This window comes from Coturnix japonica, chromosome 1 (assembly GCF_054131305.1).
Source record: "Coturnix japonica strain WE chromosome 1, WE-NBRP24, whole genome shotgun sequence".
In the NCBI taxonomy this organism is placed as follows: Eukaryota; Metazoa; Chordata; class Aves; order Galliformes; family Phasianidae; genus Coturnix; species Coturnix japonica.
Window position 1 is genome coordinate 149,292,359 of NC_140663.1, and position 12,117 is coordinate 149,304,475.

Genomic DNA, 12,117 nt, shown 5'->3' on the forward strand with positions numbered 1-12,117 from the left:
TGGTCATAACTGTGCATTCCTCACCTCTTGTTTTACATTTCAGAATTTTTGAATGAGGCTAGAAATAATTACTTCTCCTAGAAAGACAGCAGAATCTCTTCTCACTGGTGACAAGTGACAGGACGAGGGGAAATGGCCACAAGTTGTACTCAAGGGTAGTTAAGTACTGGAGTAGGCTCCCCAGGGAGGTGGTTGAATCGCCCCTGGATGTGTTTAACCGTCCCTGGATGTGTTTAAGAGCCGTTTGAATGTAGTGCTCAGGGATACGATTTAGAAGAGGGTTGTTAGAGTTAGGGTACTATGGTTAGGCTGCGGTTGGACTTGATGATCTTCAAGGTCTTTTCCAACCTGGGTAATTCTATGATTCTAGGAATAGCAGAGGCTTGTTTTGTTTCTCTTGTTTTTGTTGTTGCTATTTTTTTTTTTGCTTTTTTTTTTTTTTTTCTTTGTATTGTTTGTAGTCCTGAGCTATACCTACTAGACACTTTTATCATCTTTACAGATAATAAACACTAGAATTTATATTTACAAACTCTTGATTCTTTTTATCAGGTACCAGCATAACCCCAACAAATGAACCTTACATTCAGCCCTTAATATATTGATGATGTAGCAATTAATTAAAAAATATATATGCTTTATTTTTGCTGTATCACACAGTCAGGATCAACCTAATGCTGGAATTTGTTTTTCATACTCCCTTTGGTTTTGAAAAAAAAAAAATCATTCATAGGAAAATTCTTCTGGACTAAAATATGAGCATGTTTAGTTGAACCTATGAATTAGGAAGTCAAATATGTTACAGTAGAGGTCCTTAAGTATAGGATTTGTTAATATAATAATTCAGATCCAGTCAGTGAATTACCTCAAGAATATTAATTAAGTTGAAATTCCTATGTTGCTTTTGTTTCATAGTCATTTTAGGCTGTTACATTTGTGTATTGTCGTAAGCAGAGTAGTTTTTTCTTGAGTAGTATAGCGTATATTAGTATTAGAGTATAAAAGTTAATTCATATTTTTAAATACAAATGAACTATATAAAGGCTTTTGGGGAATAATCTGACATTTTGTTTAAGATATCAGATGCCACTAATACAGTTACTATAACAGTGCAAGTTCACATCATATACATATGCTTTGAGGAACTAAATTTGTAAGACAACATTATTATTTACTGTAAACAGTATGCAGTCTGGGAAAAGTTTATTATCCTCCATGTTTAGTTTTCTTTGTTTACCTGAGCCCTCATTTGTTTGTTGGACTAAGTATTCAAAACTGAATATTTGTTACTCTAATGATCAGTTTAGAAAGCCAGTGTAGTTAACTCCCAGAATATATCCTTTATACCACACAGAAGAAACTGCCTTTTGACCACTCCCCAAGTTTTTCCAAAAATCATTAAAAAGACAAGGATAACAGACATAAAACTGCATTTAACCATTGCACGGGTTATGATAAAAGATAAGCTATTTGCTTTTTTCCCCTTCAATCCCTCCAGAATGCTGCTGTGAAAGTCAGTTTTATCTCCTGAAACTCAAGCCATGAAACTCCCCAATTAAAATTCTTTCCCTGCTTACCATCCCTTTAGTCATGTTTAAGGTCCTCATTTTCCCCATCAAGGCTGTACTTTCATTTCTGCCTGGTGCACTTCATTTCTGCACACAAGATTCCCACCTAGCTGGTGCTTTCAAATCCTTCTTCTACTTTTATCTTTGTGGGTTTTTTTCCTGCCCATTTAAGTTGGAACTGCAGCTGAAATTCTTCTCTGGCAGAGACTCCTGTAGCGTCTGTGCGTAAGCTCCTTGTCAGCTGTGTGATTCACCATTGCCTGCCCATATCTCAAATTATAAGAATGTTTTACAGTCCCTTACTTTTTCCATGATGGATACATGGAGGACTGAGAGCTGAAAGTACTCTTCTCTGTAGCTTAATTTAGGTAGACATGCTCTGTGGTTGGGAGTGAGAATTTCTCACATTCTCTTTGGACTGCCTTTAGGAAAAGATCATAGCACAAAGGCTTAGTGGATTACACAGAGACTGCTTTATCTTCCATCATCTGCCATCTGCAGTGCTCCAGAGCACTGTGCGAAACCTTGAAGGAATGATGTTTCAAAGTTCTGGTGTTTCTATGCAATTTTAATGGCAAGTATTCATCATTACCCAACTTTTATTTTTTCTCTTCCTTAAAGATAGAAAGATTTGCTTCAGTGAAATGTAGCTTTTGTTGTTAGTATGCCCCTGGTTTGCCAGAGTCTCAGACTGGGAAGTAGCTTGCGCATATTCGAAATGTGGCATAATTTCAAAGAAAAACTATGAGAATTGTGGATGACGATGAAAGTATATGTTCTAAAGCCTGTCTTATGCTTGCTATCCGTTGGAATAGGAGATATAAAGAGATGAATGTGGTTAGTTTGGTTTGATGGCTTATATTGAATTCATGGGGTTTGTGCTTAAAGTGTAATTTTAAGTTTTCAGATCATGTCACAGCCAGCTGGCCTATCTACATATGCATACCTGTGGGTATAGAAGAAATATGTAGAAATCAAATACTGTATCACCAGGTTACAATAACTTATTTGATCCTAAATGGAAATAAAATCTACCCATTATTTTGACTTAAATTTAAATACAAAGGGCAAATGCAAACTTAGTCAATTATGAGCAAATCGAAGTAATTTGACCAAGAATACTAAGATTTCTTTTGCTTATTTCTGAGTTTTTGAGATCTGAAAAAAATATATATGAGGAACTAGAATACTTATTCTCCAGAGAGATGAATGTGATTGATATTGCTGGAAACTGGAGAGGTAGTCTGTGCAATTGTAGTGTTGAAATTATAGCAAGTAACTTATTCAACAAAGACTGAGAGGATGAAGAAACAAATAAAAGTCATCAGTTTACGTATGGGAACAAGATCAATACCTGACACTGTGCAATACAGAAGACAATTAAAGCAATAATTGCTAACATTAATCAGAACTAATCAAAATTCTAATTAAAGAATTAAAAATAAAATCAGAAAAAATATGAACAAAAAAGATACAATATTTAAAAGAAATATACTGAATAGGCAATTTAAGCTACTTCCTCGGCAATAACCAATGTTGATTGAAATATACCTTTCTGGCAAAGGTCAGATTATGGCAAATTATAACTTTGAAATATTATATAAACCAAAGTAGGTAAGAATGGCTAGCAGCTTCTGAATTATATAAATATATGAGGGGTGGGGGGTGGATGGGAGGGTGTGTGTGGAAAGTTTGAAAACCTTAAAAGAATAAAGAAAAAAAAAATAACAACTAAGCTGGCAAACTTTGAATAAGAGTAATGATTATTTTAAACCAAGTAATTGGAACAAAGTTTGAGAGGAATCCAACAGAAAGCTATGAAAAAAAAAATTCAACAGAGTTCAATTGATTGAGGAATAAAATACATGGATATAATTATGCACTAACACATTTTTAATGAAAAAAAATAGTTTTTCTCATAACCTATTTCATTCCTTGATGCTAGCAAAAAAGTTGCTGATAAAATTAGTAACATATATAATAATCTTAGAATTTTATCAGATTTTTGACAGCATGACATGAAATTCTGATTTAAAAATTAATGCTATACAACAGCAATGTAGCATACAATATATGAATTAATGAATGAATGAGGGTGTCAATTGTTAAAAGATTTAGCATGAGCTGGCAATGTTTGCTTGTAGCACAGAACACCAACTGTATCCTGGGCAACATCAAGAGAAATGTGACAAGCAAGTTGAGGGAGGTAATTCTGCCCTTGTACTACACTCTCATAAGACACCACCTGAAGTACTGTATCCAGTCTGGAGCTCCAAACACAGGAAGGACACTGAGGTTTTGTAGCAGGTCCAGAGGAGGGCCACAAAGATGATCAGAGGACTGGAGCACCTCCCTAATGAGGACAAGCTGAGGGAGATGGGACTCTTCAGCTCCAAGGAGACCTTATAGTGATCTGCCAGTACTTGAAGGGGGCCTACGGGAAAGATGGGGAGGGACTTTTTGCAAGGGCAGGTAGCGATGGGATAAGTGATGCCTTTAAACTGGAAGAGGGTAGATTTAAACTAGATATTAGGGAGAAATTATTTACTGTGGGGGTGGAGAGACACTGGAATGGGTTGCCCAGGGAAGTAGATGCTCCCTCCCTGTAAGCATTTAAGGCCAGGCTGGATGGGACTTTGAGCCACCTGCTCTACAGGGAGGTTTCCCTGCCTATAGTAGCAGGTTGGGACTAGATGATCTTAAAGACCCCTTCCAACCCAAACCATTCTATGATTCTATGATTCTATGATTGATTCTATGATTCTATGATTCTATGATTCTATGATTCTATGATTCTATGAATGAAAATCACTTTTCGAAAAAATGTAATTTCAATGGAGGAAACATCTTTGTTGTTTCCTCTCTTGCCAATAGTGTTCTCTAGAAAACACTCTTAATATCTTTATCTGTAGGAAACAAACAAACAAACAAATAAATAACCACCAAATACTCAGATATTATCTATCTATGCTTTCTCCAGTTGGTGGCCCCTGAGTTATTTAGAAGTTGTCCACTTAGGCTTGCAGTTTTTATTGTTTTGTATATGTATCCTTCAGTTTTAATCAACATAAAAACTGTACTGCATACTTCTAAGATTATATTTTTCATACATAAGACTGATGGCATATGCGTATGAAATCATGGATGTGAGATAATGGATAATATGGAACTACATAGTGCAAAGAACTTCATTCTTACCACCTATTGAACCTAGTTTCTAGAGCAAACTCTTTTCAGGATGGCAGCTAAGATTATCTTTGGAAATAACTCAGTATATTACTATACAGAGATCTGTGCAGAAAAATTAACTTCCAGTACCGTCAAACACTTAAGGCCCAATATATGCCAAGAAATTCAGTGGGTAGGGGTTGTATCTTTGAAAGTGGCATCCTGAAAAGCTTCTAATAGAAGTATCATGCAAGGAATTAAAAATGAATTGTCAGGATAATGCTGTGCATTAAAAACATAACTTAGGGAGTAATAAAAGTCTTTTAACTCCACATATAGAATAAATGAAATCAATAAAGGATTTCTGCATAGACTTGTGATATGAAAAGTCTTCAGAGTGGCTGAAAAATTGGAGAATTTTAATACTAAAAATATACTAGCAAATAAAATAAAATAAAATAAAATAAAATAAAATAAAATAAAATAAAATAAAATAAAATAAAATAAAGGCTGGAAGTTGCCAGAAAGCTCTTTTATCTGCTCAGTAAAAGAGAAACAAATATTAATTACAAAAAGTGTAGCTAGAAAATTTCAAATGAGATGCTAACAATACATATTTTGAAAAAGAAGACGGAAATTAAACACTAGAAAAACATTACAATAAGAATTCTTTACAGAATTCTCAGTAAGAAGTTACAGTATTAGTTTTTTAAACCTTTCCTAGTTCTGAAACACTTGCAAGTCCCTGTTGACAGTTAAATAAGATAATATAGAAGTTTTAGTACATGGAGACTTTTAAATACACTGTCAGCAAAGCATCAAATATATTAAAAAAAATCTGGAAGATTCTTTTTCATATCTATCTATACAACTAATGTAAGGAATATTACTCACAGGTTGTAATGGATTTTTAATTAGCCAGTTCTCATTTAAGATAAAATTTAAGCTTTGAATGGGGCTACTGGATCAGTGCAAAAACAGGCTTACTAGTTTCTATTTTTCAATTAAAAGGACTGATTAACAAATTACATCTTTTGCACCATTCTGCAGTTAGGAGGTCAAAGGTGGGGAAAGGGCGTAGTGATCAATATTTCTAACGATAAGGAAATATAGAAACCATGAAAAATGAAAATGAAACAAGCAGAGCTCAAATCAGACACAATGTCACAATCTCCAGCATATATGAGTCGCACGATTTCTGGCTTCAGTATTTTTTTTTAGCAATGTTATTGAGTTAAAAATGATATCAAATGACAGAATAACAATTGGATTGCAGAAGGTCTTAAAACTGAAAGAAATAATAATTTGAAAGCCAGATCAAACAAAACAAAGTAACATCAATAACAACAACACAAAAAAACAACAGAGCAGTAGGCCAAGGAGAACCACACGAGGTTTAATAAACCTAAGTAGAAGGTGTTGTACCTGGGTCAAGGCAACATCCACTTTCAGTACAAGCTGAGGGAAAAGGACTGAGCACAGCCCTGCCAAAAGTGACCTCGGGGCACTGGTAGATGTTAAGCTGGACATGAGCCAGTAATGTACCATCACAGCCCAGAAAGTCAATCACATCCTGGCCCACATCAAAAGAGACGTGGCCACCAGGACAAGAGAGGTGATCCTTCCTCTCAGATCAGTACTACTGAGGCCTCACCTGGAGTACTGCATCCGGATGTGGAGTCCTGAGTATGGGAGAGACATGGGCCTGTTGGGGTGTGTCCAGAGGAGTGATGGTACACTCCATCCATGAGATTCCATAAGGATGGAATATCTCTCCTATGAGGACATGCTGAGAGATTTGGGGCTGATAAGTGTGGAGAAGAGATGGCTCTGAGGAGACTTGCTAGTGGCATTGCAGTATCTAGAGGGTTGCTGTAAGAAAGAAGGAGGCAGACACATTTGCAGAGTCTGTTGTGTTAGGACAAAGGGAAACGGTTTCACACTAAAAGAGTGGAGAATTTTATTTGATATAAGGAAAAAGTTTTTTACAATGATGGTAGTGAGGCACCAGAGCAGGTTGCTCAGAAACTTGGTAGGTGTCCTGTCCCTGAAGATATTCAAGATCACACTGCATCAGGTTCTGAGCAGCCTGGTCTAGCTGAAGGTATTCTTGTTCATTGTAAAGGGAGCTGGACTAAATGACTTTTAATTGTCCATCCTAACTCAAACAATTATATGATTACATAATTCTAAAAGGGAGCTAAAATGCATTACTTCAGGAAGACAAAGTTACTAATTTGCTTACTATTTATTGATTGATAGATAGATTTTTTTGAAGCTCTTCTAAATAATGTCCTAGTATTTAGGCTGCACCAATTCCTAACAAATAGGGGAATGGGCTTTCAAACAGATATATAGCAGTAGCATTGGGAAACAAGCAAATGCCTTTTTATCCTTGAAATTATTTGGGATTATTTTATGAAAGAACTGTTTAATAAAGTTATTTGTGTTGTCAAATATTTGAATTTAATAAGCCAGGAATTCCCTTCCAATTCCCTGTGCTTATTCCATAAAGTAAAATATCAGTTAGAGGGAGATGACAGTATTATATCGGAGACTGGCTTTAGGCTTCAGTTCATAATGTTTGAGGAACAAGAAAAAGGAAAAACATATGTTGCCTTTGCTTCTTCAGAGAGATAAAATTACCCTTATATATGATATGATGTTAACTTTGCTGCTTCACATAGAACAAGTGTATTTTAAACTCTCTCATTCAGCTCTTAAATTTTTTGATAAATACTGAATTTCTTTGATTTCAGATAGTTTCAGAACAACACAATCTAATACTTTTGTTTATAACTCTCATGCTAAGTCATGCTAAGTCATGCTAAGGTTTTACAACTATTTACAAAGAAAGGTTCAATACTTATTTACTAGAACTCTGAAGCTAACTTTGTAGAGGAAATACTCCACACAAAGAATTTCACTGTGAATCTTTTGAATCCAGATTTATGAAATTCGCAAAAATGTATACACATGGTAACGTAAGAGAGATTGTTTGTAGTTGTTCACTGAAATTGGTATGAGCATGAAACTATTGGCTGCAGTGCTCACTCTTGACTTTTTAATCTTTTTCCTGAAGGTATCCATTTCTCACTGTTGGTAAAAGATGAATGCATAGCTGCTAAGTGTGATGAGGATGGCAATGGAAATCAGTAGTGTTAATTAAATTACAAGAATTAACATATCCAGTATTTCCTGCTCTTCTAAGCTTTTGCAGGCAATAATAAGAGTTTTCAACTAGTGAAAGTTATTTATGATTCCTTCCTTCTCACAGAATGATCCACTTCAAAGCTTTTTGCCAAGATAGGGTTAACATTTTGAGTGACTGTTCCTTTGTTTGTTCAGGTCTCCTCTCTATGTCTCAACAGAACCAGTATTTTAAAAAACAAATTCAAAAAGACAGACAATATAAGTGAACCTCTTTCTATTCATCTTAGTGGAAAAAAACTTGAATACTATGTCTTTCACTAATAAAAAAAAAACCCCTACAACATGTAATTCCAGTCCTCAGGACAATAATTAATAAAAAAAAATACTTGGTCATACTGAGTAGAAAGCAGACATTTATTTATTTATTTATTTTAACACTGTTTTGCTTGGCTGCAAAATTGGTCAAGCTTAGAAAAAATATATTTTAGAATACTCTAGAAGTAACACTTAATTGCTCAAAATAATAGTGAATGTGTTTAAACTGACATTTTCATAGAATCATAGAATCATAGAATCATGGAATGGCCTAGGTTGAAAAGAATGTCAAAGATCATCTAGTATCAACCCCCATGCTGTGACCATGGTTGCTAACCATTAGACCAGGCTGCCCAGAGCCACATCCAGTCTGGCCTTGAATGCCTCAGGGGATGGGGCATTCACAGCTTCTCTGGCCAACCTGTTCCAGTGTGTCACCACTCTCATAATGAAAAAAACCTTCTAATATCTAACTTAAATCTCCCTTGTCTCATTTTAAAACCATTCCCCTTGTCCTGCCACTATCAACCCACATAGTCAATTGTTCCCCCTCTTCCTTCCCGTGAAGGAAGAGTTTGTACTCTTCCTTCAAGTAATGGAAGGTTACAATGAGGTCTCCCCAGAGCCTTCTCTTCTCCTAGCTGAACAAGCCCAGTTCCCTCAGCCTTTCCTCATATGAGAGGTGCTCCAGTGCTCTGATCATCTCAGTGGCCCTCTTCTGGACCCATTCCAAGGGCTATGTGTCTTTCTTGTACTGGGAGCCCCAGGCCTGGACACAGTACTCCAGATGGGGCCTCACAAAAGCCAAGTAGAGGGGGGCAATCACCTCCCTCTCCCTGCTGGCCACCCCTTTTGTAATGCAGGATATAGCTGGCCTTCCAGGCTGCAAGTGCACAGTGTTGGCTCATGTCCATTCCATCTCCACAGGGCTACTCTCATGGAGGTCTTTCCCCAGTCTGTATAAACACCTGTGGTTGTCATAGTCCAAGTGCAACATTTTGCAGTTGGCCTTGTCAAACCTCATTAGGTTCACATGGGTCCACTTCTCCAGCCTGTCCAGATCCCTCTTTACATGCAGGGTTGCTGAGGGTGCACTTGATGCCACAGTCTATGTCAAATTGATAAAGATGTTGAAGAGCACCAATCCCAAGACTGACCCTTGGGAGACACCATTCACGACCAGCCTCCACCAGAACATGGAACCATTGATCACAACCCTTTAGCTGTGACCAGACAAGCAGTTCTTAATCTGTTGAACAGTCCGTCCTTCAAACCCATACCTCTCTAATTTAGAGAGAAGGATGAGGTGAGGGACCATGTCAAAGGCTTTGCATAAGCCTAGGTAGAAGACTTGCATCACCCTTCCCCTGTCCACTGATGATGTCACTCCATCATAGGCCACCAGATTGGTCAGTCAAGATCCGATCTTAGTGAAACCATGCTGGCTGCCTTAGATCACCTCTTCATCTCATATGTGCCTTGAAATGGTAACCAAGAGCATCTGCTCCGAGGTGAGGCTCACCATATTTTGTTGAAAGAAGATTTATAGGTAAGACAGTTTCAGTGTAAGTAGCATAAGCAAATAATATTATATGCCTAAAGATATGCCTTTATTTCACTGTTGTTGATGTAGATGAATTAATATTTGTAGTTCAGTATTTTTCATTTTATTTGAGGTAACTAAACAAAAAAACCAAACCAAAACAAACAAACAAAAACAAACCCTGAAATTCTGGGTATTACTGATTTCTCTTCACATAGTCATATACATCTACTTTTTAGTTAGCATATGTTCCTCCATCTGCTTATATTATCATTTATTATTTAGGTTGATTATTGTTTTCAGTCATTGTTGGGATTTTGATTTGTCCTTTTTGAATCCGTCATCTAAGTGAGGCATATTTATAAACATGCTTGGAACTGAACTTTTCATCACTGTTATAGAGCAAGACATAATACTGTAAATTTGTAATTGTATTTGGTAATTTTAATTCTGATAAATTTTCCATTTACATTGAATTATGTTGGATTTGAAAGGAGAAGAGTCCCACTGAAGATAATAGGATCCCGTGGAGAGAACAGGGACAAAATCACAGAATCATAATAATAGATGACTAAGATCCCTTTGTGCGCATAATTGTTGGGAGTAAGATTAGTAGTCCTTACTCCCTGGAAAACTCCAGCAGATTTCAAGAGGACCAGCAGTTTCTGAGTCAGTATGTGACCTTTGATTCAATGAGATTGCATTAAAAAACAAAACCAACCAACCAAACAAACAAAATTTGTTTGGTGAAAAATTAGAGCAGTATTGAGTCTAAAATTAAATACAAGAAATCTTCACTATTTTAAAAGATCTATCTCCTTTCTCACTGATAGATTGAAAACAGCTATGATTGATAACTAAATTAATAACATATTTTGAAAAAAGTTCTTATGGGGAATTCATGAGCAGTATCAAATCAAAAGAACAATCTTGTAGATATTTCTCCATTTGTGATATGAAGACATACAGTGATTAGGTATAGGATCTTTTTCTTTCTACACACGGCAAATTTATATTCTTGACAGCAATCAATTTTCCAGAAACAAGCACTCATTGTCTCAGCAATCTTAAGACCAATGTGAAATGAGATTTGACACAAAAAGCTCTAAAGAACAGTGCTAATTACATTTTATCTATCCTTTCTTCTTCTTAAAACTTTCTCAGGCTTTACATTTTCAGAATTATTTTTTTATGACTTACCTTGAAACACTCTTCTTCAGTCTCATTCATAAGTGTTATCTTCTGTGCCGTTCTCACAGTATAAATACACACATTTCAAACGTTTATCCATAGCTCATCTTCTGATTTATGACTGTTATCATTTTCATGCCACAGTACTTTTTTCCTTTTTTTTTCTTTTTTTTTTTTTTTTCTTCTTTTTTTTCTTCTGACAGTAATCTTGCTTCACTAGTGGAATCAGCAATTTGACCTTCAGTATCTTTTTCTTTACCCACTTCGGAACTGAACTCCTGTTGTTAGATGATATTTACTTGTATCATTCCTTGAAGTGATGCGAGAGTTCTGTGTGGTGGTATACCTGTGTTATAAGTGTTAACTTGTGAGTGCTAACAGGAAGCATATAATTGGATATATATACATGAGTGTGAATACAGAGAATTGAACTTTTGAACTTCCAAACAAGAAGTCTAATACTGCTAGCTGGAACAAGTATTGACTGGTTGTATATTTTCCTAACATCTGGACTAAACAGATTTGGCAGGTCTTGAATCCTTCAGTTAATAGATAAGAGAGAGAATCATCATTTAGGAGGCTGGTCACATATCATATTTCTGCAAGTAGACTATCTAGTTCATGAAAATTAAAGGTTTAGAATGCCAAACAAGAACTTGTACTAAAAGGAAAAGGGGTTCACAAAAAGAAGTTGTGATCTGAGGAAGAAAGAGTAGGCTTGGAACAATGGTGTTGAAGATCTTGGCTTTTTCTGTCTGGAAGAAAGACTGTGAAACTGCAGAAAGATACCAGAGTCAGAGATGCATGGAGAGGGATAGTGAGAGAGCTCAAGTGAGAATTCTTAAAGATGATGAACACAGTGCTTTGAGCTAACAAGCAAGTAACTATCTGAGGTAATTAAGTAGGGTAAATTACATTAGTTTTGTAACATTAGTTGTACATTAGTTTTGAAATAAATTCCTGTACCCAGATCCACTATCCACTGTCATTTAAGTTTCTCCTTTTTACATAAAAGTGCAGGAACGAAGACACTAAGAATGCAATATTTCCAAAATCAGTGAGTAAAACAGGTTTGAAATAAGATTTCCAACACGTAACTTCCATTAAGTTTTTGTTTTGTTTTGTTTCTCCACCTGTGCATGTAGATGAGCAATTCTTAAAAGAAAGAGAGAAAACAGA

General features: G+C 35.9%; 1 long non-coding RNA gene across 2 annotated transcripts in view; it reads right to left on the reverse strand.

Annotated features, from left to right (window-relative positions):
- Positions 1–1,939, reverse strand: part of LOC146762776 (uncharacterized) — an 11,174-nt gene extending 9,235 nt beyond the window's left edge. For both annotated transcript variants that reach the window (XR_014948585.1, XR_014948583.1), the window contains exon 1: positions 1,578–1,939. This is a non-coding gene — a long non-coding RNA (uncharacterized LOC146762776). The remainder of the gene's footprint in view (positions 1–1,577) is intronic.
- Between the last annotated feature and the right edge of the window lie 10,178 nt (positions 1,940–12,117).